The sequence below is a fragment of the Homalodisca vitripennis genome, chromosome 7, assembly GCF_021130785.1.
Source record: "Homalodisca vitripennis isolate AUS2020 chromosome 7, UT_GWSS_2.1, whole genome shotgun sequence".
NCBI lineage: Eukaryota > Metazoa > Arthropoda > Insecta > Hemiptera > Cicadellidae > Homalodisca > Homalodisca vitripennis.
Window position 1 is genome coordinate 50,951,814 of NC_060213.1, and position 26,740 is coordinate 50,978,553.

The 26,740-nt window shown below is 28.8% G+C and overlaps 1 pseudogene; it reads right to left on the reverse strand.

Moving 5' to 3' along the window:
- Nucleotides 1–11,404: 11,404 nt before the first annotated feature.
- The window catches only part of LOC124366712, a 32,459-nt pseudogene continuing 17,123 nt past the window's right edge, over nt 11,405–26,740 (reverse strand).

The window sequence follows — 26,740 nt, forward strand, 5'->3', positions numbered from 1 at the left end:
TCGGACATAAAAACTCAGAGATTCTCAATTATAAATAAAGCTTCCTTCCAAATGTAGCCTATATGTATGTTTTTCAATACCTTGTGGACAGATAGGGAGATAGATACATACAGAGAGATAGACTGCAATAAAATTTCTCCAGCTTGAGTAATTAGCTTCGCTGAAACTCACTCCCCACGCCTTGTTACACGTGATCGCTAACTAGTAAGCAGCTTTGTCTATTTACTGATTGTAAAGTAAATTTGGTGAGATTTAAATTAAATTTGTCAATTTCGTTCATGTTTGCCCCTCCGGATCAAAAGAATACACATAAAAACATTTAAACTAATATCAGCAAGTTCCATCCTTCTCGTGTAGGCCATATAATACACCAATAAAAAAATAATGTTTATAAGTTCAAGTAAAATATTGATTTACAATATAACACCAACAAAACAAACAGATAACATGGCGATAAATTATATTTGAAAACTACTACATAACATTATAATATTCCAATATTATAAGACTTTAATCCTTAAAAAAATATATGTCTTTAAAAACTATACAATTTATTTCATCGAAATTATTAATAGTCAAGAAAATAAAACTGTGACAGATAAAAAAATATACGCCTAGATTATAACCAGAAGCTAATAAGCTCAACAATATCGGAGTCAAAAGGAAGGTGTTACCGTTGTTTATGGCTCGTGACATTGATCACATAAATATGGCAACTAATGGCAACAGAAACCATCCAAAATACTAAGTTGTTTAATTACCCTTTTGTTTCTAAGAGTCCAGCGCAATGACAACACACACCAACTGTTTGTGGACATTCTAATTCAACTACCTATACTTAGAAATGATTCCCTCACTAGCTGGTACAAATGCCAGCTGAAAGTTCCCTAGCGTTTCTTGAACAGACTGGCCACAATTGTAATATGTCTATCTCTTTATTGATTTACTGAGGTCCGGCCGAATACACCTTCCATCTTGAGGTAAATTATATTTACTCTTATTATAACACACCTCCTAGGGACAGCATGGACTAACGGGTTTCAATACACCTTTGTGGTGACCCTATTGTAATACATAAATACATAAAATGATTTAAATCATTGGATAAATATTCTTACGGGTCACTGTATTGCCTAAGCCACTGTTACCCTGCACACCAGTGACTAATCCATTCAGAAGCACAGTGTCCTGGTGAGATAGATTAATAACCGCCATTCGGCAAATCTAGTCAACTTCCCCACCGTCATAAAATGATCGGAGACATGTCTCTAGAAGGCCATATCAATCCCTTTTCCCAGATTAGGGTATCCATGTATGTGCCCTTTAATTGCCGTCTATATGCTAAGCGGAACCTTGTAAGTAGAGCCTTCCTAGCATCCTCAGGCACAATAAGTGGGTTCGCCGAACTCAGGATTATGTACTTGGAACTCCTGCAGTGTCTGTATATACAAAACATGTAAACCTAAACCACAACGTTTATCCAAACGTCCCTGTAGTGAAACCACATTGACTTTTACTCCAGAAGAAAAATGTAAAACCAAAAAATAGTATACAAGTGTTAGAGATTTTAACGTTGTTATTAAGTCGGCTAAAAGTATCTTACTAAATTAATCCTTACTTTAATTTATACTTAGGACAATATTTTTATTCTTAAAATTGTTTATAAAACAACGTGTGAGTAGTGTATTACTGATCGCGAGAGAAAAGAAGAGACCTGGATTCTGGCCTATCTGAAATTTGCAGGCGCTACTACTAGTATGTTGCCGCGCCTTGTTTCGTAATTCCATTATTGTTTCACTGTTCCATTGCTATGATAAACAATTCGCAGGGTTGGCTGTGGGGCGAAGCGCCTGAAATTACCGCGCGGCAACACATTAGTACACAGCTGTGTGCCGGCACGGGCCAGGTCTCTTCTTTTCTCTCGCCATCAGTATATTTATACGCAAACGGCAGATGTATTACAACCATGAAACTGAATATCATAATTGAATAATGAAGTCTGGATCCAATTAACCAATGCGTTTGAAGGTTGTTGTTCAATGTTTGGCTCACATGGCAACGTTAACGATGCCACATACCGAATGATGCACTTTGTCTCATATTAACGTATTGGTGGTTTGTTTTGACTTCCTGGAATATATAAATTAAATTGAGTTTTTCTTGGAAATAGTAGCATTATTAAAATATTATTATTAATTATTTACACGGTTTTCATAATGTATTTCAATCTATTAATTTCAATAATTAATGTATTCTGAGAGCATTATTGCTAATTATGGAATACAGAAATGACCCACTCCTACTGTATGATATTCGGTTGCTATTCATTGATCATATTTATTCAATCCTTTTATTTCCAGCTTTCTCCTTATATGAATAATACTGTATTTTCTGGCCTAACGTAGCAGAATATCTTTCACTTCTCTTGTTAAAAAGAGAATATAGTATTAGTAGATGGAATTCCTGCGCTTCTGTAAGATAGTGGTCGCAATTTATTTAAAAACCAAAATTTCGCTCAGTTTTTATAGAATCGAGGCAGGAAGATGTAGACAAAAGGATTTAGCGTAGGAAATTATGTTCTAGTACAAATTCAGAGCCTATTTATCGTATTCAGAATTCAATGATTTATCTAAATCCGATATCTTTAATCTGTTTGCTTTTTTTATCCAAATTATCAACGACAAAGTTTCTTATTCAGTACTTAACACATCCCAGTAAGAAGCCATACTTCTAGATTTAGAAACGTTTTCTAGAGTATATACTGGAGGTAAACAGTTTGTAACACTCGATGTACAGTAAAAGATTACGTTTAGTGGAGTGGTTTTTTGGTTTTAAAACAATTTCCGAAATAGCCTTGGGCTTCTATATATTCACTTGATAGTTTACTACTAAACATGGTGTTAGACTGTTTTTTACTACAGAGTACTGTTTAGTGATAATCGAGGATCAATATAGGTCTAAGATTTAACTATTTGTATGAGTTGTACATATTAATTCTGAAAACTTTAAATGCAAATTTCTCCCGAGTAGATGTTGATATCCAAGCGAACGTTAAACCCTTATTTAACTGTCGTGAGAGATCTACTTCTTTGGTGATTTAGTATCATTCACTAGAATAAAAAAATAGTGAGGGGTAAAGTACGAATGTATACTTTGCACTTAGTTACTCTAGATAATGCGTAATCCTACCAGTATAGTTATATTCATATGGCACATATAAGATGCACATACAACGTAGACTGTTTAATAATATTCAAAGAAGTCGCTTATTTATTTCTTAGAATAGAGCTTGTTATTGAAAGCTACAAGACCTTTCGCTTTGTGTATTGAAGATACATAGCTTACTGCATTTTTATTACAAATTAAGACAGTAAATTTATCTACATTTTCCTTAAAATCAAAAAAGAAAAATTGTATGAATTATTGATAGAAAGTTAATTTTCATGTTAAAAAGTTGCCTACCCATAATTTGCAGTGAGTGCTTCTAGAAATTCTTTAGATTTTTCAGATTGAAAGGACACACATAAAAGGTTTTCCTGTACTAAGTTTGGATTGTTGTATATGTATATATGTATATACATATATAAACACATACCGCGTGTGTATCGATATATTAAAACTATTTAATTTAAATATTAGTTTACTACTAACTGACTAAAATTTTACATCGTATTAAATTACAATTAATATAAGTAATTAATATTTTACAATAGGTATTTAACTAACACAATTTAAAAATACATTTTATGACGGAGCTTTTAAGTTTCCTTCATACGCGGTCATATTTATATATGTAGAGCACAATTATTTGCCACATATAATAGAGTCATGTGGTTTGACAGTTGGTAAGGTGGATCACATTTCAAGCACAAAATACATTATATAGCAATTGTCTTTAAATAATAAACTATTGCTTATATTTTTGAATTTATAAATTTACAGTGAACATTCGGCTTTTCTTGCAGCAAATGATGAGATATTGAGATAAGAATTAATGGTTGCTTGGTTTACTTTTCTGCGGACATGTCTGTTAGAGTGGATATGGCTTAATGTCATGGTTTTTTTAATCTTAAACATTAAGGAGTCTTGTCTTCCTAGTCTCTCCTTCCCGCTTGGACTGGAGAGGCTGAGATGGATTATAAAATTTCCTTACTCTCCGATCCTTTTTTAGAAATTGACATGACAGATGTGCCTGTCATCACTTCCATGGGTTATTAACAAGGGGTGGTTATTAATGGGTTATTAAGGAGAGACCTTCAAATCTTATCATTTTAGAACTAAAGACCTTGTTCTTTTCCTAGGATTAGTTGGATATGTAATGAATAGAAAGTTATTATTTCCAAATAAATAGCATTTTACTATTTGATAGTTATTATTTCGTAACCTAATAAGGTGAACTTAATTTGTAGCGTGTTAAAGTTAACGTGAATCCCCAATGTCAAGATACCCGAATATCAAGATATAGTCAACATGCTACACTAGCCAGACACACATTTACGCTCGGGTTAAGTGTACAAGACATTAAAACCCATTTTATGTACATCAAAATGAAACACACAACCCACTGCTTCAACTCAAACAAAATATTTTTACTCATTGAAGAAAATAATAAAATGATAGTCTAGTAGTCAAAATTTAATTTCCAGTGCTGGTTATAATTTTTTTATAAGTGCTACGAAGGCTACAATTTCAATAGGCTGATTATTACACAAAATATACATAAAAACGTGAGAATGACCACTAAACCGATATATAAATATTGTTTCACTAGACTCTCGGAAAACATTACTGCTTACTAGATGATATAACCTGAACAACCTGCACTTGTTTTGCAGGTGATATTTGTCGGCTCACCTGAAAATGAGTGCGATCAAATGCACAATATTATGAGTACGTCGGTGCTAAGTGAGGAGTGGTTACAAAAGTACTTGATCCATTTACTTGATTATGGCCTTTGGTAATTTTAAGACCCTGTTAAATAGGTGAAAATCCAACCTCATCAGTTCTACAACAGCTACTGCAATTTTTGAAGGCACATACTAAGTTCTATCTTAGCTAAGATTATTTTAGCTAAGAAAGAGTAGAGTTGAAAGGACAAGATCTCAAACAGTGCGTTTCTTTTCTGAGTAAGATACGGTGAATTAAGAAAAATAAGGACAGCTAATCAACTCTTAGCCTTTTGATCGAGAGACGAGATCAACGTTCATCAACGAATAAAATGAACACTGATGAAATACTGCACCCATGGTGCATTTTAACCAGGCCAAAATACAGAACTAGTTAGTCTTTTAAAATCGGATGTAGACAACTACTTGAAAAAAAATACAGTACACATGTTATATACAGACAGTTGCCATTCATCAGGATAATCTTAAATAATTTTCATCAACGAACGACTTGCAGTTATTTAATGTATTTGTTCATTCATAACTGAATCTTAATCTCATTTTTAATATAACTAGAACATTAGTTTTTATTCTCCTCCTTTCGTAGTCTTGAATTAGCTTTCTAAATGAATTCACGTTTAGCGAACTTTTTTAAACTAGAAAAAGGATGTTCCAAGATCTTCAAATTAATGTAAAAATGTTTTATATATATATATATATATATATACTTCTAAATGTAATAGGACCATACTGAGTGTAGAATTAGTCAATTATACGAACAGATTGATTTCATCATGATTTCATTTTTCTGTGCCCTTTCATTAAAGTTCCCAAGCCTAAAGAAAAGTATATAACTTACTGATCATACGGAAATATGAATGAAATTCCATTTTTTTGCGGATGTTTATTCATACCAATGGCATTCCGTACAGAATAAGGAGACTGTTGATGAGATGGTTGACTCTTTAAATTCAGTTATATTAAAGCTGTATGACAAACATGACCCTCTTGTTACCAAGCGAATTAATAAGAAATGGCCCTTTCTCTGGATTACCGAGAATATTCTCGGTATGATGGCCGAAAGAGACGCCTTGTTTCGGAGGGCTTGGCGCTCTAGAGATGTCAACTCTATGATACGGTACCGCTATCTTCGTAATCAAGTCAAACAACAAATTAGAAATTCCCGTCTTCGATACATAAATGGTACGTTTTCAGACAGAAATCAGTCGACAACTGATTTATGGAGTAAAGTCAAGAAGCTTGGTTTTGGTAAGCAACCCTCTCCTGCCTCTATTAATATTTCACTTAATGATCTAAACGAGTATTTTTCATCATTTTCTTAAAAAGTTATTACCGCAGTTGTACAAACCCATTTAGATGAATTGGGTCAACAAACCCATAATATTCCCTCAGACAGCCAGATTCTTTTCAAACCAGTATTGGGGGTAGATGTCCTTAAAGCAATCAGGCGTATACAAACGAATGCAGACAACATATCGAACTTAGTAGTTAAGAAAAACTCTTTTTGCTTTTCTCCCTGTCATTACAGCAATTTATAATACATCTCTCACAACAGGTGTTTTCCCCACACAATGGAAGTCCGCCGGGAAAGGATAACACAATAAATTTCGTAGTCTTGATGTACGTAATAAAATACATAGAACACTACCATTCCAAGATTTAAATCTATCCTGTAACTCAGGAATTAAAAAACTTCATTCACGAAGTTCAGTAGACTTAATTAATATATCGCGATGAACTCTTCAAAGTTAAGCTATAAAGTATTTAACTGAGGTTCATAGAAGTCTAAAAGAGAAAAAATCATAAAACTGGCAACACATTCAGATCCGTGTAGCATACAGAATGGAAATAGAATTTAGGAAAGGAAATTAGTTATTAATCTCAGTGTTGTAATACGTATTGTAGTTTTATTGGATGAGGTTTTTTAATTTTTTAATATTTTTATGTTTCATAGCAACTGGTAGCAAAAAACTCATAACTTCAACAGATGGTTGACTTACTTGTTTTGTTAATAATGTGCTTATTTTAAGTTTTAAGCTTCAGTTTACATTTGAAACAAAACTCTTCGCGGAATCGTAGAGAATAAAATTAATACTTATGCTAGAATTCATATAACAGAGTAAACCATAATCAGGATTAGAAGCCATAGTAATATAATAAATATTAAGGTATGTAACACAACAAGTTCTTCTGACAGGTCACGTAATTGCAGATCCTATTATTATAATTGAATTAAATTTTTTGTTACTATAAAGAAGAATTTAAACAATTGATCTGTAAATATTTGCAATGCACCGGGATTTTTTTACAACATGTATAAATAAAAAAAACCTATGACTATAAATTATACTTCAATAACATTTAAATATAAATTTGAATACTTTGACATTTTTATGGGAAAAATGTGATAAAGGATAACTCACATCCTACCTGAACACAATATTAAAGGCCATACGATCCAGTGTGAAAGGAAAACGGGTGGTTGCAGTCAAGTTAAGAGTAACATGTCACTATTGCGTCCCCACAACTTGTGTCACTTGTCTAACATGGCTGCCACTGACATTTCATCATGTCATCCTTTTTTATCTTTGAAATAATTTTTTTAGTAATTTTCTACAAGAAAACCAAGTTAAAGAACATGTATTATTGCAGTATCTTTTATATAAATATATTTTAATCTTGTGAAGAGAGCTGTAAGTTCATAAACGTATTCTAGCTCTATACGTTATCGAGAGCATTCACTATTTTCCACCTAGATGCTAGAACCTTTTGAGATCTTGGTGATTCCGGCCTCTAGGTGTTCCTAAGTTTGCGAGGTATTGGTAGTGCTTGGTTTATAAAATATCTCTGGTATTTAAAATATAGTTACATGGAAAGTGTGAAGTCCAAAGATGCAATATTTGGACTCGTCTACCCGTCATTGGTCGAGGACCAAGTAGTCGTTTGTTATGTTTTAAAACACGTAACAGTGTTAGAAAAATTAATCCTTTGGTGTTATAAGTTAAGTATTTTAGAGGCTTATTCCTCAGGAAATAGTTACGTTTCTAAATCAACACAACAATAAAACTGCATGAGGTATAGTGGGTAGCTCATAAGTGACATTTTACTTTACTACCTGAAAATGGGTTAAAATAGTATTGAGTATTTTTGTGTGTGAAAAACTATAGAAAACTTATTTACCTTATACTACAAGAGCTGAGAGTAAAGTTTCCATTGTATCAATCTTACAACGATAATACAATATGGGTTTTATTGAAATCGGTAGTTATATTAACCCTGTAAAGGAATCTGTTGTCATCCAATCTGTTTTTGGATGAGGTCGAAAAAAATAAAATCAAGATTTTATTTTCTGATAAAATATTTGTCTTATCCTGACACGGTTAACACCAAATGGCCAGATAAGTAAAGAAGTTCATTCTTATGCTTTTGCAACTGGTGTGAGATAAATGTTCACAACGCGTTCATACGCTGCCCACACATATAAGTTCTTGTGATCATTTAGCCTTGCTGTTGAGAAAACTTTTCAGACAATATATGTCAATAGAAACAGTTTGTATTAACGAGTTGTAGGATTGGAGCTTTCTAGTAACTGAAGCTTAAACAACCTCTGACCTGCTTTTGATAAACATGCCTTCTTTATTCTCATTTATTTGCTTTTAGTTCAGACTTTTCCTTCATGATTATTTCTGCAGTTTCTCGTATTACCCTTACATAACAGTAGGGATTTTAGTTTTGCCGAATTCTATTGCATGCTTGATCTTAAAATGTATTATTATAAGGCCGATTGTTTCAGTTATGTTGACGTTTTGTATGTCTAATGTGTTCACACAATCATGTTGATATTAAAATGTTTGTCACTCCCATGTGGACTAAGCCACAGCACATGGATTCTTTGTACACTGGCGTAAACAACGGAAACTTCACTAGTCCCAAAAATGTTCTTCCATTCTTGGGCTGGCTTAAATACAGTTTTGATATTGCGACTTCATAATATATTTCCTGTTTTTTAGGTCTTCCGTTAAAAAGGAGGATGATAGCAAAGTACTGACCTTTACTAATTATGACTGATTTAAATGAGATACATTTTGATATCTAACTTTAGAATTTTGATTTTTATACGTTTTATTTTCCTGAGTACTATACTTCCTGTATGTACCATAATTATGTAGTTCTTCTCATACTTAAATAAATATTAAATTAGCGTCAGTTAACCATAAACAGACCCTTAAAGTAGCATCAGTCTTTTTGTATAGTTCCATGATGTTTATATTATGTTTATTAATATGACTAACGGCCAAATTTAGGTGAAAAACTAGAAAAAATACCATAAAATTCCAGGTTACTGATCATGCGGTGATAATGTGCTGTTGGCTCCTATGCTATTAGGCTAACAGCATGTAAGGACAAAAATGGTTAAATATCCAAGAGCATTTACATGTGTAATCTATAATGTCCTACTAACTAAAAATTTATAGTGTAATAACGATTTTAATATGATGAATAGCGCCATGTCTGAGAGCGCTGACTCTACTGTATATACTGTATATATTTAATTCAAAACAAACAAATGTAATAGTATCGTTTATGTAAAAATAGATCTCCAGCAAGTTCCTTTTACTGTTTTACATTGAAGCAAACGGCCCATGGACAGCTTAAAAGTTTACGATCTCCAGACACATCGACCCGGGAGGGGTGCGGCAATTCTACGCTGTGTGTCAAGTCCAACGACCGGAACAGCCGCGCCTGCCTCAGTGTCACACTCTCGTGGTCAAAGTGGCAACTGGAAGTTGTAACTAAAACTCACATTGAGTTCAAGTTTTAAACCCATTCTCTGAAAGTATATACACTGAATACGTACACAGTACACATATTTAATGCTTGTGTAATATAGCCTACATTATTTTAATTTATATAGATGAAAAAACAATAATGCTCTTCAATATTGAACCTGATAAAAAACATTTTGTCCTTATGCAATTGGTGGCTGCATCACCTTCTCTTCGATTTGTACTAGGACCAGCTATATTATTAAAAAGTTTATTTATTTCGAAGCGTAATAGCAAAACAGTCATATTTTGAAATAAATACGTTAATAAAATAATAGATAAAATAATATTCGTTAAAAATGTTGAGAGATCAAATTTAAACATTAATAAATTATTAAATAAACAGATACAACGAAGAATGGATTGATCCAACAGAATTCAATGAACAAGATACAGACATACAGATGGATTGTCCTTTAGCCGTTTCAAGAACCGTCAATATGTAGGATTTATACTTGAACCAAGTAGAACTTAATTTCGTGTCTGTAGGACTATTGTATTTATAGTTATTACGCAAAAGGATAGACGGGGGTGTAATAAAGCGAGTTTAAGTTCCTGACGGGTCCATACCACGTACTGGAATCGATCTTTGGTTGGGAATATATAACTTTTTATTTTAAATGCATAGCTACTTAAGACAACTTCCACGAGGAATTGCAGCTTGTAAATGTATTAAATTTGGTAATTAGACGAAAATAAAAATAACTGAAGATATCAATGTCAAACTGATAGTATGATCTTTTATTATAGCTTTAGAGATAGAAACTAAGGTAAATTCAGTTAATTGTTTTAAGTTAAATAAAATTTTCTATGAAATAAAAAAAAATATTACTGCCACTAGTCATCTGTTTTGTAATCGCTGCAAATATTAAATTTATTTATTATTGTTTTTATTGTGGCCTAATATAAGGTTCCCTAAATTCCTGTTCAAATCCCTACCAATACTCGTAGAATGTAAAATATTATTATATGTCTTCACAAACGGTATCTTAAGAGGCTGTCACCTACACCCCTCCTTATCCTCCTTATATATAAAATTACATTTCATCAATTAACTTACTGCATCACCGAAAAAAAATATTATGCATTTATTTAGATAGACAAATCATCAACATTGGTACACGACAAAGATGTTTTTATTTACATATATATTGTATATTTACTTTTAGTTTGTGTTTTATTTTTGTTGAAATCATCTTATGCAGTATTCTTATTAAAATTATGTGCATATGTAATCATTAATATACATTCTTAGAAAAGATAATCATAATGCAGTAAGTATGGTATTGGTCACAGATTTATTTAATGATGTTTGGATTGAGACTTGAGAGAATTGGTGTACGTGTGCTAAGATGTTGAAAAGAAATCATATGTATGTAAAGAACTGTCAATGCATAGAGATTTAGTAGATTTGTTGCAGTATATTCTTCTTGTACAGGATAACATGCAAATTTCATTGCTAACTATTCATAATTATTTAATCAAATGTATAGCATACTTTGACAATGAGTGTTATTAAAACTGATGATTATGAAAATGTAAAAATCGTCGGAAATTATTTTTCTGGGTCTTTTGCGGAACAGTACAACTACTATTCTTTAAGAACCAATCTATTAGATTTAGTTCTGTATTCCTTTTTTATAATCCCGGCGAGAATAATATTTTTTTCTGTCAACTTCCACCCACGCCAACCACCGTTAGTTTAAGATGTCCTCTCCCACCGGCTTTACCACAGACCAGTGACTCATAAGTGTACACCAGTCCGCAAAAATCTCTATTTTCAGATGCGGGAATCGAACACGCGACTCCAAGGCCAACTCCTGCGTCTGAGAGTAGCGCCTTAGACGACACAGCCATGCTGACTTGACGTTTTTCACGTTCAGATAGCTCACTTAGTGACTTATCAATTGCTGACTGACAAAATACTAATCCAAAGCTTTATAAATATAAAATAAAGCTTTATTTATAAAATACTAATATACTTTATAAATTAGGTGGTCAATAAAATAATAAAAGGTTCACGATCACACTTTACGAACGTCGGGAGTTTTTACGTAAATCGTGATTAAATTAGTTAAATTCTTTGGAGAAGTGTGACGTGACGACCACACGTAATTCAATTTAAAATGTTCTCGGGTTCTAACTCAGACACGGTGATTTAAACTAGCCCTAATCACTCAGGTTGTTGTAATAAAAATGCTCTCCTCGGTTGGCCAAATAAAACAATTTACTTCATTGTGAAAACAATTTGAGTTTTGTTACATAATTTAAAACCAGTTCAACAGTTACAAATTTAGAACGGGAGAGAGAGAGCGAGAGAGCGATTTCACGTGAGCTTGACGCGTTCAAAAACCCGGCACAACTGCCGAAACAACCGAACTCCAGGGAGCAGCGTTGTACCAGACGCTAACTCAGCAAAATTCCTGCTTGTCTAACACCCAGTAACTGCGCAGCTGCTCTGAGTATGGAAAGTTACCAGGCTTACTGGTGACAGACCTGGACTTACAATTCATGTGTTGAATTAAACTATATATCTTCTCCACCTGCACTGCTTAACCTAATAAGTCTGACTGCATATAGTCATTACTCGTTACTACAATTAGATGTTATGCTAAATAAAAATAAAATATATTACTAATAATCTAATATTTAAAATTTGCTGATTACAACTGCATACGATGTTACCGGTCTGGTCTTAGAACTATATGCTGGGGATCGTCACAGCAGCGACCAAGAGACAACTAATTTTACCAGTGCAAAAGGAATAGCCTCTCTAACCAAACAGTTACATTACTAATGAAGTAAAACTGAAATACTTTCACCTAAAATTATATAATTTTTTAAATTGTAATACACTACTGACCGATTAATATAAAATTATAAAATCAATATCAAACTGTAAATATTTATGAAAGCATCAATATTACGTAAATTAATGTCATTTAATCCATAGTGTCGGGAAAATAGTTTACTATAGTTGCCAGAACTTTTGAGCATACTCGTAAAAAGCACTGCTATGTGTACTGTCGTAGATCTACGCTAACAACCGTGACATTGGTTATGTTAATTAATAACCAAACACAGTGAAGAGATTGTGATGATTCATTTTCCCATTGCGATGTTGATAACTAATTGACTACACTAATTAAAAAGATGCAAAGCGTAAGTACGTGATGAGTCATATTACTGATAAATAAAGGTATTAAACCGAAATAATGACGTAGTTATATGTACTAACGTGTCATATTTTAAAAAATGTGCATCACGTACGTTTGTTTTATAGTTTTGGTACATATTGCTTATAATTTTAAATGTGATTACTGTTAGCTCATACGTTAATATTTTACTTACTACCGGTTACATAGATGCAAAAGCTCTAAGGATGAATACCAGAGAATAATTATAAAATTTTAATGATTCTTTTAATACTAATGTCAGAACATATCTCACAGGTTCACTAATAGTGAAGGTTCAGCTTCAATCGATTATAGCTTCTGCAGTAAAATAAAATTCACAATCTTATTGTTAAAGTGAAAATTCGAAAAACTAAGTAAGGAATTTTGCAAGCATTTGATTGATGCACATTTTTAGTTAGTATTATACACACATTGATATAATAAAAATTTTCCAGGCATGGTTATGTTATTTGGCGTATGCCTTTTTCAGTTGTGATCCTGGACTATAATTCTTGTTATCATGTAGTGGTTATAACTGTAGGTTTTCTAATAAAGGCCTAGTTAAGGATGAATCCCAGTTCTAGAAACCTTGTGATTTTGTTACATAACGAATTTCCAACATTCTATTGTACTTTCATAATATCCATTGTACATAACAAACGTTACTGAAAGAAAATTTAAGTCAGGTAAAGACTCAAAACCTAAGAAATATATGAATATTAGTAAAAACTCATAACAAGAAAAAATACTTGTATTCCATTACTCTTTTGGATAGATATCTATATCTATATATATAATTATTAAATCGAAGTAATATATGGTCTTTTAGTTTTTAGAACGAAAAGTGCTACAATTTAAGGGGAGCGATGCACTTTTTTTAGCGCAATGCTATTTATATGGGAAATTCAGCATGTAGTTAGGTACCCATTATCTTAAAAAACTATTCAACTATATTTTCCTGAGATTTTTACCATCTATTATTATAGTATATAAAACACAAACTGTACTATTTTCTAGAAGAATGTAGTAATAAATAAAATAATCTTATCACTTTTAAAAAACTGTAAAAATAAAAAATAATTTTTTAAGTAATTTTATTTTTTATTTAACTCTTTTTAATTTTAAGTATATTAAAACAATTCTAATACATATTTTTTCATACTAATGTAATCAACAACCAGAAAAAAAATCATGGATTTTGGATCTGTACTTCAGGAGAAAATGGTACAAACGTGTTTAAAAAACAAGGTTTCGGAAATCAGTGATTAAAGATAAATGTTACCTTAAAACTCTCCTGGTGAGTAGTTTTCATCATGCTTATCTTCTGCTTGCCTCTTAAGCAGTCTTCTTTTTACCCTGCTTTCTTTGGTTTGCTCCTCTGCTTCTTTTTCTGCTTTTATAATTCTAATTTTATCAATGGTTTGTAAGCCTTCAATCATAAATTTTGCCAGGTTTTAGTTGTAGCCTTTGAAGTACGTTAGTTTTAGCCACTGCACATTCATTAAAACATAAGGCAGCATCTGTCACACCAAGACTTTAAAGTTTGTAGGCCCACAAACTTAGTTTTAGGAATTCTTTTCCAAATGCACGCATTAAAGCTGTCATTTGGGTTTTGAGTTTGTCCGTGAAGGCACCGATCCAAAAGTTCTGCCTGAGTCAAATCTTTTTATATGGGTTTTTTGCTAAAAGAACAGGCTCAGGCAAAGAATTTTTTATGTCTATATGTGTGTAGAATATTGCTTAGAACACGATTTATTGTAATCACACCAAGTATTAGGGTCTTTAGGGCAAAGGGTATGCTGTGGGTTTTCATCGGTAGATAAGCGGTGGAAGTAGGTGGCCCATATAGCTTTTTTCATGTCTGCTGTACTACCTAAATTATTCCTATTAGCTAATCCATAGTACCTCTGAAGCTTATCTATATGTTCATCAGTTAATCTTCCCCTTACCACCAAGGGCCTTTCCATCGCTAAGCTTATTTCCTTTCATTTTTATGCGTAGCTTCCGTAGCCTACAACCTAACCGCTTTTGTACATGGCCTACACATTCAAGTTTGGACATTTTTACCTCAGGGCCATAAGGTTCACTTTCAAATGCAGCAATGAAACCCTTGGAGTCCCCATCTCCAAGGTTATTTAGTATACCTAACTAACTCCTAACTTTGTCTCAGACCTTGCACAAATAATTTTAGCACCTTCAACCTCCATGCCTCCACTGGATCCTACATAGTTGCAGTTACATTTAGGGCTATGTGATGCTTTTTTTTCAGGGTTGCTTTTTATACTCTTGTGTGTACAAGCTGTGCAAAACTTTTAGAAACACTCAAAATCTAGAATCTTTCCAGTATCAAAAGAAGTAACACTTAAAACGCCGTTTAGAGAGGTATGGCCGCGTTTTTGACAGGACCCATCGAAAATATATAACATACATGTCTGTAATAAATTTCAAGTAACAAATAAATGCCTATATAGATCATGTTCATTAGAAATATTGATAATTTATATAATTTTGCGTATGCTGGATTTTGCTGTTATTGAAGTCTATAAATCAGTAAAATAGCACGATTTTTAGGATGCGAATAAAACATTCTTTTCTGTGTTGTTGTCTGTGAGACTATCTGTGGACGAGATATTTAAAATATTAAGTTAGCTGTAGAAGAGAACTTTTGAATGCAACTTCTTTGAAGCCTATTGAGCTTAACGGAGTGTGGCGTGCTATTACCATGTTTAAATTTTAAGAAACCATAAGCAGATAAATTAAAGATTCTAATTATAACCTTAATCACCAACACCAAACTGTAATTAACTATATAAGAGCCAACTGTAAAATTGCAGTATCAGTTCATCATTATGGAGACTTTTAAATTTAAATTATAATTACTTAATTAATGTCAAGATATTTTATAGAACTATAGTACATTAAAAATAGTTTATTAAGATTTACAGAAACTATAAACATACTCGTACAGAGCCTAACGTTATGTAATGTTATGGATCGACGATATCAACCGTGAAATTGGTTATGCTAATTAACAATCAAACACAGTGAGCAGATATATGATGATACATATTGCAATTATAACCCAATAACTAATTATATGCACTAATTAAAAAAACTGACAAGGCGTGAGTATATGAAAAGTCATATTACTGCAAAATATTGGGATTAACCAGGGCTAACGACATATCATTTATTAACTTTATTCTTTTAATAATCGCATCACTTACGTTTCATATGTCGTTTGAAACACATTGATCCCGAGTTTTTTCAACTTAGCTAAAATGCTAAATGTGCAAAGAATACAATTTTTTGTTTGTTTGTGTGTGTAATTTGTTTGTTAAAGAAACTTGCCTATATAATTACGATATTGCATGAAGAATTACGTTTTTATATAAGAAGAGGACTTTACTTCTCAAACATTTTAGCCTTGATCTAAATTGTATCCAAGATGATATCAAGGAAGAATAAATAAAAGCTTGAAAAGAGCCTGAATATTATAATATACGTTATTAATATTTTAATAGCAAGGCATGCAGCCTCATACAATGAAATTATTGACTGGAAATTTAGCATGCTTCTTCAGTGGCACCCGTTATGTGAAACGAACATTTGCATTTAGACAGCGGCAGCTCTAAATAACGGATGTTGAACCAGATCATATTGGGTATTTGATGTCAAACGCTGATAGTATTATTTATTTGAAATTAGCCTTGGTTACAAACTGTGAGAGATATGTACCCATTAGTGTTGTGCCTGTATTGTTATCTATGTATATTATATGCATAACAAACATTACTTGAGGATACATGCAAAATTTCAACTTGATTCTAACTTCATTAGCTCAGTTTGTTTTACAAATTTATTCATTCCAATACTTTATTGTTTCAAGTATGTAAACACATAAGATGTAAAAATGACCATTAGAGCACAGTCAAACACCAAGGAGTTACATACAACATCAAAACTCTATGTTACCACTATAGAAATGAATGCAAACATTTGAAGTTTATAGACTGTTGGTCTTTGATATATAGTCCTAACATACATATAGATATTCAAACATACATGCAGAAATGAAATTGTTTATTGTCTCGAGTGATAGGGGCAATACTCATACTTGTATGGTTTAAGAAAATGTAATACATTTATCCTAAAATACAAGCCACCACATTTATTTGACCACTACTTGACCAGCGTCAGCAATAAGTGAGCAGAATAGAAAAGGGTGAGTTGTAACTGTAAAGGGTCGAGAGGTATTCAACCTGTTCTTCACACCCAGAACTAAATGCCTTCACACCAACTTACTTGTATACTGTCTACTAATTAATTCTTTAATGTGGAAACTTTGAACTGTTAACCACATTTGTGGGCAATTACATGAATTATATTAAAATAGGTTTAATTTGGTAATATTCGTTTTAACTTTAAATTTACGCAATTCATGTTTAAAGTCATCATTTACAGTTAATGAAGTTTTTAACATGCATGAATATTTATATTGTTATTGTTTGTCTAATTCAGTACAACATTGTATTTGAAGTTTATCGATTCTAACCCATATAAAAAACCTAAGACTTTAAAAAGCCATCCATCGATAACTAATATTGAAAACTACAGGAACATAAGAGTTACAATAATAAAGTACTAGCATGTTTAAGTTATAGAGTACTGGATAGTTTAATTCATAAACTCTCAAATACTTTGCATGTTTACTTCGGTTTGCTTGTTTTACATATTATTCCTAGAATTAAGTTCCTAATAACGCTCTGTTTAGCTTTATTAAATGTTTTCCAAGATACAATATCTAAAAACTGTTATAATAATATCCCCTCCTTCGTAACTATATCAGTGTTCGCATTGTAGTTAAAAAAAAGACAATATAATTTTAATATTAACTTCCAAATTCCTAATCAACAAGATTCATTTATACACAAAAAATTTTATATATAAATCTTACCTCATTAACCCAACCTAAATTTCCAATAACCTTATAACACTTAACCCCACCCACCCATCCCCCAATTCTACATACTAACCCACTCACCCCCCCCCCCACCTACCCCTTACCCTCCCACTCCACCCCTCCCCACAAACCAAACACACCCCAAAAAACCACATACCCACTCAACCAATACACACCCAACCCCCCCCCACCCCCCACAAACCCCCCCCCCCCCAACCCCCCCCCCCCCCCCCCCCCCCCCCCCCCCCCCCCCCCCCCCCCCCCCCCCCCCCCCCCCCCCCCCCCCCCCCCCCCCCCCCCCAAAAAACCCCCCCCCCCCCCCCCCCCCCCCCCCCAAAAATTTTTTTAAAATTTTTTTTTTAAAAAAAACCCCCCCCCCAAACCCCCCCCCCCCCTCCCCCCCCCCCCCCCCCCCCCCCCCCCCCCCCCCCCCCCCCCCCAAAAAAAAAAAAAAAAAAAATTTTTTTTAAAAAAATTTTTTTAAATTTTTTTGAAAAAAATTTTTAAAATTTTTTTTTGGGAAACCCTTTTTTTTTTAAAAAAAAAAAAAAAATTTTAAAAAAATTTTTTGGGGGGGGGTTTCAAAAAAAAAAGAAAAGAAAAAAAAATTTTAAAAAAGGGGGAAAAAAAAAAAAAGGGTTTTAAAATTTTTAAAAAAAAAAAAAAATTAATTTTAAAAAAAAAAAAACCCCCCCCAAAAAAAAGGGGGGAAAAAAAAAATTAAAAAAATTTAAAAAAATTTTTTAAAATTTTTTTTTTTAAAAAAAAAAAAAAAAAATTTTTTTAAAAAAAAAATTTCCCCCCGGGGGAAAAAATTTTTTTCCCTTTAAAAATTTAAAAAAAAAAAAGAAAAAAAAAAAAGGAAGAAAAAAAAAAAAAAATTAATTTTGGGCCCCAAAATTTTTTTTAAAAAAAAAAATTTTAAAAAATTAACCCCTAAAAAAAAAAAAAATTTTTCCCCCCGGGGAAAAAAGGGAAAAAATTTTGAACCAAAATTTAAAAATTTTTTTAAAAAAAAATTTTTTTTAAAGGGGTTTAAATTTTTTAAAAAAAATTTTTTTGGGGGGGTAAAACCCTTTTTTTTAAGAAAAGGGGTTTTTTCCCCTTTTTTTTTGGGGGTTTTTTTTTTAAGGGGGGAAAAAAAAAAATTTTTTTTTTTAAAAAAAAAAAATTTAATAAGGGGTTTTCCCCCAAAAAAAAAAAAGGAACCAATTTAAAAAAACCCCCTTTTTTAAAAAAATTTTTTTTTTTTTAAAAGGGGGAAAAAAAACCCTTTTTTTTTAAATTTTTTTTTTTTAAAATTTTTTTTTTTTCCTTTCCAAAACCGGGGGAAAAAATTTTTTTTTTTTGGGTTTTTTTTTTAAAAAAAATTTTTTGGGTTTTAAAAAAAAAAATTTTTTTGGGCCCGGGTTTTCCTTTTTTAAAAAAAAAGGGTTTTAAAAAGGAAATTTTTTTTTTAAGGGATTTTGGGTTAAAAAAATTTTAAAAAAGGGGGGAAAAAAAAATTTTAAAAAAATTTTTTTCCCTTTTTTTTTTTTTTAAAAAATTTTTTTTTTTAAAAAGGGGAAAATTTTTTTCCCCTTTGGGGGTTTTTTTGCCCCAAAAAATTTTTTTTCCCGGGTTTTTTCCCAAAAAAAAAAATTTTGGGGGGTTTTTTTTTTAAAAAAAAAATTTTAACCGGGGCCGGGGTTTTTTAAAAAAAAGGGGAAAAAAATTTTTTTTTAAAAAAAATTTTTTTTTTTAAAAAAAATAAAAAAAATTTTTAAAAAAAAAAAAAGGAAAAATTTTTTTTAAAAATTTTAAAGGGTTTTTTTTAAAAAAAAAAAATTTTTTTCCCCCCCCAAAGGTTTTTTTTAAAAAATTTTTTTTTTTTTTAAGAAAAAAAAATTTTTTTTTTCCAAAAAAAAATGGGTTTTTTAAAAAAAAATTTTTCCCCCTTTTTTTAAAAATTTTTTTTTTAAAATTTTTTTTAAAAAAATTTTTTTTTTTTTAAAAATTTTTTAAAAAAGAAAAAATTTTTTTTAAAAAAAAATTTTTTTTAAAAAACCCTTTTAAAAAAAAAATTTTTTTAAAAATTTTGGGGTTTTTTTTTTAAAAAAAAAATTTTCCAAAAAAAAAAATTTTTTTTTTTTTTTTTTGGTTTGGGGGAAATCCCAAAAAAAAATTTTTTTTTTTCATTTCCCAAAAAAAAAAATTTTTAAAATTTTTAAAAAATTTTTAAAAATTTTTTTTTTTTTTGTTTAATTTTTAAAATTTTTTAAAAAAATTTTTTTAAAAATTTTTTTTAAAAAAAAAAAATTTTTTTTTGTTTTTTTTCCCTTTTTAAAAAAAAATTTTTTTTTTAAAATTTTTTTTAAATTTTTTTCCCTTTTTTTGGGGAAAAAAAATTTTTAAAATTTAAAAAAATTTTTTCCCCTTTTTTTTTTAAAAAAAATTTTTTAAAAAAAAAAAAAAATTTTTTTTTTAAATTTCCCTTTTTAAAAATTTTTTTTTTTTAAAATTTTTTTAATTTTTGGAATTTTAAATTTTTTTAATTTTTTTTATTAAAAATTTTTTCTTTAAAAAAAAAATTAAAATTTTTTTTTTTTTTAAAAAGGGGGTTTTTTTTTTAATTTTTTAATTTTTAAAAAAATTTTATTAAAAAGGGGGTTTTTTTTTTTTTTCCTTTGGGGGTTTTTTTTTTAAATTTTTTTTCCCCTTTTTTTTTAATTAAAAAATTTTTTTAAAAAAAAAAAATTTTTTTTTTTTGGAAAATTTTTTTTTTTTTAATTTTTTAAAAAAATTTTTTAAAAAAAAATTTTTCCCAAATTTTTTAAATTTTTAAAAAAAATTTTTTTTAAAAATTTGGGTTAATTTTTTGGGGAAAAAATTTTTTAAAAAAATTTTAAAAAAATTTAAAAAAAGGGGGGAAATTTTTCTTTTTTTTTGGCCCCAAAAAAAAGGGGAACCCAAAAAAAAAAATTTAATTTTTAAAAATTTTAAATTTTTTTTAAAAAAAACCCCCCAAAAAATTTAAAAAATTTTTTTTTTTTTTTTAAAAAAATTTTTTTAAAAAAAAAATTTTAAAAAAAATTTTTTTTAAAAAATTTTTTTCCCCCTTTTTTTTAAAAAAATTTTTTAAAAAAAAAAATTAACCCTTTTTTTTGAAAAAATTTGGGGGGAAAAAAAAAATTTTCCCCCAAAAATTTTAAAACCCGGGGTTTTTTTTAAAAAAAAAAATTTAAAATTTAAATTCCCTTTTTTTTTTTTTTAAAAATAATTCCGGGAAATTTAAATTTAAAAAAAAAAAGGGGCTAAATTTATAAAAAGGGGAAAAAAAAAAAAAAATTGTTTTTAAAAATTAAAAACCCTTTCCCCCCTTTTAAAGGGGTTTTTTTTCCCCCTTTTTTTAAAAAAAAACCCCTGGGGTTTTTTTTGGGGAAAAAAAAAAAATTTTTCTTTTTTAAAAGGGTTTCCATTTTTAAAAAAAAAAAATTTCCCCAAAAGGGGGTTTTTTTTTTTTTTTCCCAAAAAAAATTTTTTTTTTTTTTTTGGGAAAAGGGGGGGTTTTTTTTTTTAAAAAAATTTAAAAAAATTTAAAATTTTAAAAAAAATTTTTTAAAAAAAAAATAAATTTCTTTTTTTTTTATAAAAAAACCCCCAAATTTTTTAAAAAAAAAAAAATTGGGGAAAAAAATTTTTTTTTTTCCCTTCGTTTGGGAAAAACCCCCCTTAAAAAAAAGGGGGGCCCCAAAATTTTTTTAAATTTTTTTTTTGGGTTTTTCCAAAAAAAAAAATTGGTTTTAAAAACAATTTTTTTTTACAAAAATTTTTTTTTAAACCCTTTTTCCCTTTTGGGGATTTTTTTAAATTGGTTTTTTTTTTTTTTTTTTAAAAAAATTTTTTAAAAAAAAAAATTTTTTTTTGGAAAAAAAATTAAAAACCTTAAAAAAAATTTTTTTTTTTTTTTTGGGAAAAAGGGAAAAAAAAAATTTTAAAAAAAAATTTTTTTTTTTTTTAAAAAAAACCTTTTTTTTAAAAAAAAAAAATTTTTTTTTTTTTAAAAATTTTTGGTTTTTTTTTAAAAATTTTTTTTTTTTTAAAAAATTTAAACTTTTTTAAAAATTTAAAAAGGGGGGAAAAAATTTTTAAAAAAGGGGAAAAAAAAAAAAAAATTTTCCCAAAAGGTTTTATAAGGAAAATTTTTTTTTTTTTTTTAAAATTTTTCCAAATTTTTTGGAAAAAATTAAATTTTTGGGGGGCCCCTTAAATTTTTTAATTTTTTTTAAAAAAAAAAATTTTTTTTTTTTAAAAAAAAAAAAAATTAATTTTTAAAATTTGGGGGACTTAAAAATTTTTTTAAAATTTTTTAAAAAATTTTTTTGGGGAAATTTAAAATTTAAAAAAAAGGAAAATTTTTAAAAATTTTTTAAAAATTTTTTTAAATTTTTTTTTTTAAAAAAAATTTTTTTTTAAAAAAAAAAATTTTTTTTTTTTTTTAATTTTAAAAAAACTTTTTTTTTTTAATTTTTAAAAAATTTTTTAAAAAAAAATTTTTTTTTTTTAAAAAAAAATTTTTAAAAAAAATTTTTTTTTCCCCTTTTTTTTTTTGGGGGTTTTTTTTTAAAAAAGTTTGGGGGGGAAAAAAAAAATTTTTTTTTTTTTTTTTTTTTTGAAAATTTTTTTTTTTAAAAAAAAATTTTTTTTTTCCTGCCCCTTTTTTTTCTTCCCCTTTTTTTTTTTAAAAATTTTTTTTTTTTTTTAAAACCCAAAAAATTTTTAAAAAATTTTTTTTTTTTAAAATTTTTTTAAAAAAAATTTTAAAATTTTTGGGTTTTTTTTTTTTTTTTTTTTTTTAAAAACCCTTTTTTTTAAAAAATTTTTTTTTAAAAAAAAAAGGGGGTTTTTTAAATTTTTTTTTTTTAAAAAAAATTTTTTTTTTCTTTGGGTTTTTTTTTTCCCCCCCCCCAAAAAAAAAAAAATTTTTTTTAAAACCCCTTTAAAAAAGGGTTTTTTTTAAATTTTTTTCCCCCCCCAAAAAAAAAAAAATTTAAAAAAAAGGGGGAAAAAATTTTGGGGAAAACCCCTTTTTTTTGGGCTTTTTTTTTAATTTTTTTTTTAAAATTTTTAAAAAGGGAAAAAATTTTTTTTTTTTTAAAACCTTTAAAATTTAAAGCCCCCTTTTTTTTTTAATTAAAAATTTTTTTTTTTTGGTTTTTTTTAAAAAGGGGGGTTTTTTTTCCTTTTAAACCCCTTTTTTTTTTTGTTTAAAAAAAATTTTTTTTTTTAAAAAAAAAAAAAAAAAAAGGGGGGCCCCAAAAATTTTCCCCAAAAACCCCTTTTTTAAAAAAAAAAATTTTTTTTTTTTTTTTAAAAAAAAAAAATTTTCCGGGGGAAAATTAAAATTTTTTTATTAAAGGAAATTTTTTTTTTTTAAAAAATTTTTTTTAAAAATTTTTTTCCTTTTAAAAAACCCAAAATTTGGGGAATTTTGGTTTTTTTTTTCCCCCCAAAAAAAAAAGGAAAAATTTTTTTTTTTTAAAAAAAAAAAAATTTAAAAATTTTTTTTCCCCCCTTTTTAAAAACCCCCCAAAAATTTATTTAAAAATTTTTTAAAACCCGGGGTTTTTGGGAAAAAGCTTAAAAAAAATTTTTTTTTTTTAAAAAAAAGGGGGGGGTTTTTTAAGAAAAATTTTAAAAAAAAATTTTTTTTTGGGTTTTTTGTTTTAAAATTTTCCTTTTTTTAAAAAAAAAAAAAAAATTTTTCCCTTTTAAATTTTTTTAAAAAAGGTTTTTTTAAAAAAAACCCCCTTTTTAAAAAAAAGGGTTTTTTGTAAGGGTTTGGGTTTTTTTTAAAAATTTTTTTTTTTTAAAAAATTTTTGGAAAAAAAAAAATTTAAAAAAAAAAATTTTTTTTTTGGGGGCCCAAAAAAAAAAAGGGGGGAAAAAAGGGGAAAAAAAAATTTTTTTTTTTTTTTTTTTAAAAAAACAAAAATTTTTTTTAAAAAAAAAAAAAAGGGAACCCTTTTTTTTTTAAAAAATTTTTAAAAAATTGGAAAATTTTTTTTTTTTTTTTTTTTTAAAAAAAAAAAAAAATTTAAATTTTTTGGAAAAAATTTTTTTAAAAAAAAAAAAAATTTAAAAAAAAAAAAAAAAATTTTCCCCCGGAAAAAAATTTTTGGGGTTTTCCCCAAAAAAAAAAAATTTTTTTGGAAAATTTTTTTTAAAAAAATAAAAAATTTTTTTTTTTAAATTTTTTTAAAAGGAAAATTTTTTTCCAAAAAAAAATTGGGTTTTTTTAAAAAGGGGAAAAAAAATTTAAAAAATTTTAAAAAAATTTTTTTTTTTTTAAATTTTTTTATAAATTTTTTTTTTAAAAAAAAAAAAAAAATTTTTTTTTAAAAAAATTTTTAAAAAAATTTTTTAAAATTTTTTTTTTTTTTTTTCCCCCCCTTTTTAAAAAAAAAAAATTTTTATAAAACCTTTTTTTTGGGTTTTTTTTTAAATTTTTTTTTGGGGGGGAAAAAAAAATTTTTTTTACAAAAAGGGGGGGTTTTTTTTTTTTCCCCCCCAAAAAAAAAAAAAAAAACCGGGAAAAAAATTCCCCCTAATTTTTTTCCTTTTTTAAAAAAAAATTTTTAAAAAAAAAAAATTTTTTCCTTTTTTTTTTTTAGGGGGCCCAAAAAAATTTTTTTTAAAAACTTTTAAAAAAAAATTTTTTTTGGGGGTTTTTGGGTTTTTTTTTCCCCCCCCTTTTTAAAAAGGGGGGTTTTTAAAAAAAAGGGGGGAATTTTTTTATTTTAATTTTTGTGCCAAAAAAAAAAAAATTTTTAAAAAAAACCCCCTTTTTTTTAAAAAATTTTTTTTTTAAAAACCCCCTTTTGGGTTTTTAAAAAAAAAAAAAAAGGGTTTTTTAATTTTTATTTTTGGCTGTGTAAAGGGCCTTTAAGATGAGGCCCCCCCACCCCCCCAAATATCTATGAAAAAAAATTTCAGGGGTACATAAAGTCCTGCACGGGTATAATATTTTCTGAACGATAACAGATAAAGAACAAGATTTGGTACATCAATATTTCACCTAAAAATCTACTTTTCGAAGGAACTATCAGTTTTCTTAAATATCATGGGGACGTCCCGCAAGGAGTGAGAAGGAAATTCTTAAATAGGAGCATAGGTCAATATGGACATCATTTTAAAGGGCTTATCTAGCAGAGTTTAATGCCGCAAACCGCACTCAAAAAGATTGATCCAGTACAAAATGGCGGCTGTTCAAAGATTTTACTTGGTTACATTTTTTTAGTAGCCAAAACCCCAGTTAAAGCAAAACTGCAACCAAACGAATACTGCAGCTAACTACTCCATTATGCTTGTCAGTTGTACAGAAGTGAATTAGGGACATTGTTATCCTCAAGGTTACAGATTTGGTCCTAATATATTGAATAACGGGGAAAACCTGATAACAGTAAAAATTTAGAAATCTCTTATCTTTGGGTCGCAGTTAGGACTTTCCTATTAGCCAGTCTATTCATAGTAGGCTATTCTGTTTTCTTGTTTTAGTAGTGCTGTCCATCCATTTTATCAGTGCGCTTTAGTACAAAAGAGTTTGTCGTATTGCTTGTAGTTCTTCAACTACACTATGTCGCTTGACGAACGTGAAATAACACTTCTTATGATGGTTGGGGAAATAACAGACGATCACAATTGAGGAAGCATGCCATTTTTTTTTAATGATTTTTCACGAGAGGCACCCAAATTTTTCTAAAAAACAACTGTAGGGAGAACTGTTAAAACACTTTATGAAAACAGGAAGTGTTTCCGATCGTCATATTTCGCTGGATTTCTAATTGTTACTGTTATCAGGTTTTCCCCGTTATCAATATATTAGGCCCAAAATTTTTTTAACCCTTGAGGTAACTTTGCCCATAATTCCTTCTGTAAAAATTGAAAAGCTTTAATGTATTAGTTGGCCCCCCAGTATTCTTTTGGTTGCAGGTTTTGCTTTACTGGGGTTAGGGGTTTACTAAAAAAAAGAAAAACCCAAATAAAATCTTTAAACAGCCGCCATTTTGTATGGATCAATTTTTTTGAGTGCGGTTTGCGGCTTTTAAACTCTGCTAGATAACCCCCTTTTAAAATGATGTCCATTTTGACCTATGCCCCCTTAATTTAAGTTTTTCCTTCTGACTCCTTGCGGGGCGTCCCCATAATATTACGGGAAAACTGTTTAGTTCCTTCAAAAAGTAGATTTTTGGGTGTATTTTTGATGTACCAAATCTTTTTTCTTTTTTTGTTATCGTTCAGAAAATATTTTACCCGTGCGGGGACTTTATGTACACCCTGTATAAACCGCCCCAAGGAAAAATAATTTTTATCGAATTTTTTTGGACACAAAATAGGGGAGTTATCGTTTTGATTGATTGATTGTTGATTTATTTTTTTCCAAAAAAATTTAGTACAGAATTAAATTAATGCATAACAAAAATCTTATAGGAAATTACCCCAAACATGGGATCACCCTTTTGTGTGGGGAAAGGGAGGGTTCCCCCCAGTCTGCACTACCAATAACACAAAAAAAAATTTAAATTTAAAATAAAAAAAATAAATTGTCATTAAAAAAAAAACATTTTCATTAAAAAGGGGGAAATGAAGATTTAAACTCTAAAAAAAACTTTTACAAGGCCAGAGGGGGGAAATTACTTGAGCAAATTCATTTAAATTTAAATTTAATCTAAAATTTGAAAGGAATATACTTATTTAGAAAATATAATTTGAAGATTTAAAAAATTGTAATTTATAAAAACTTGTAACTTAAATAAAAAAGAGCAATCAGAAAGACTTAATTAAAAATTGGGCCGATATAAGTAAAGAGAGACTTGGACCAACACACAC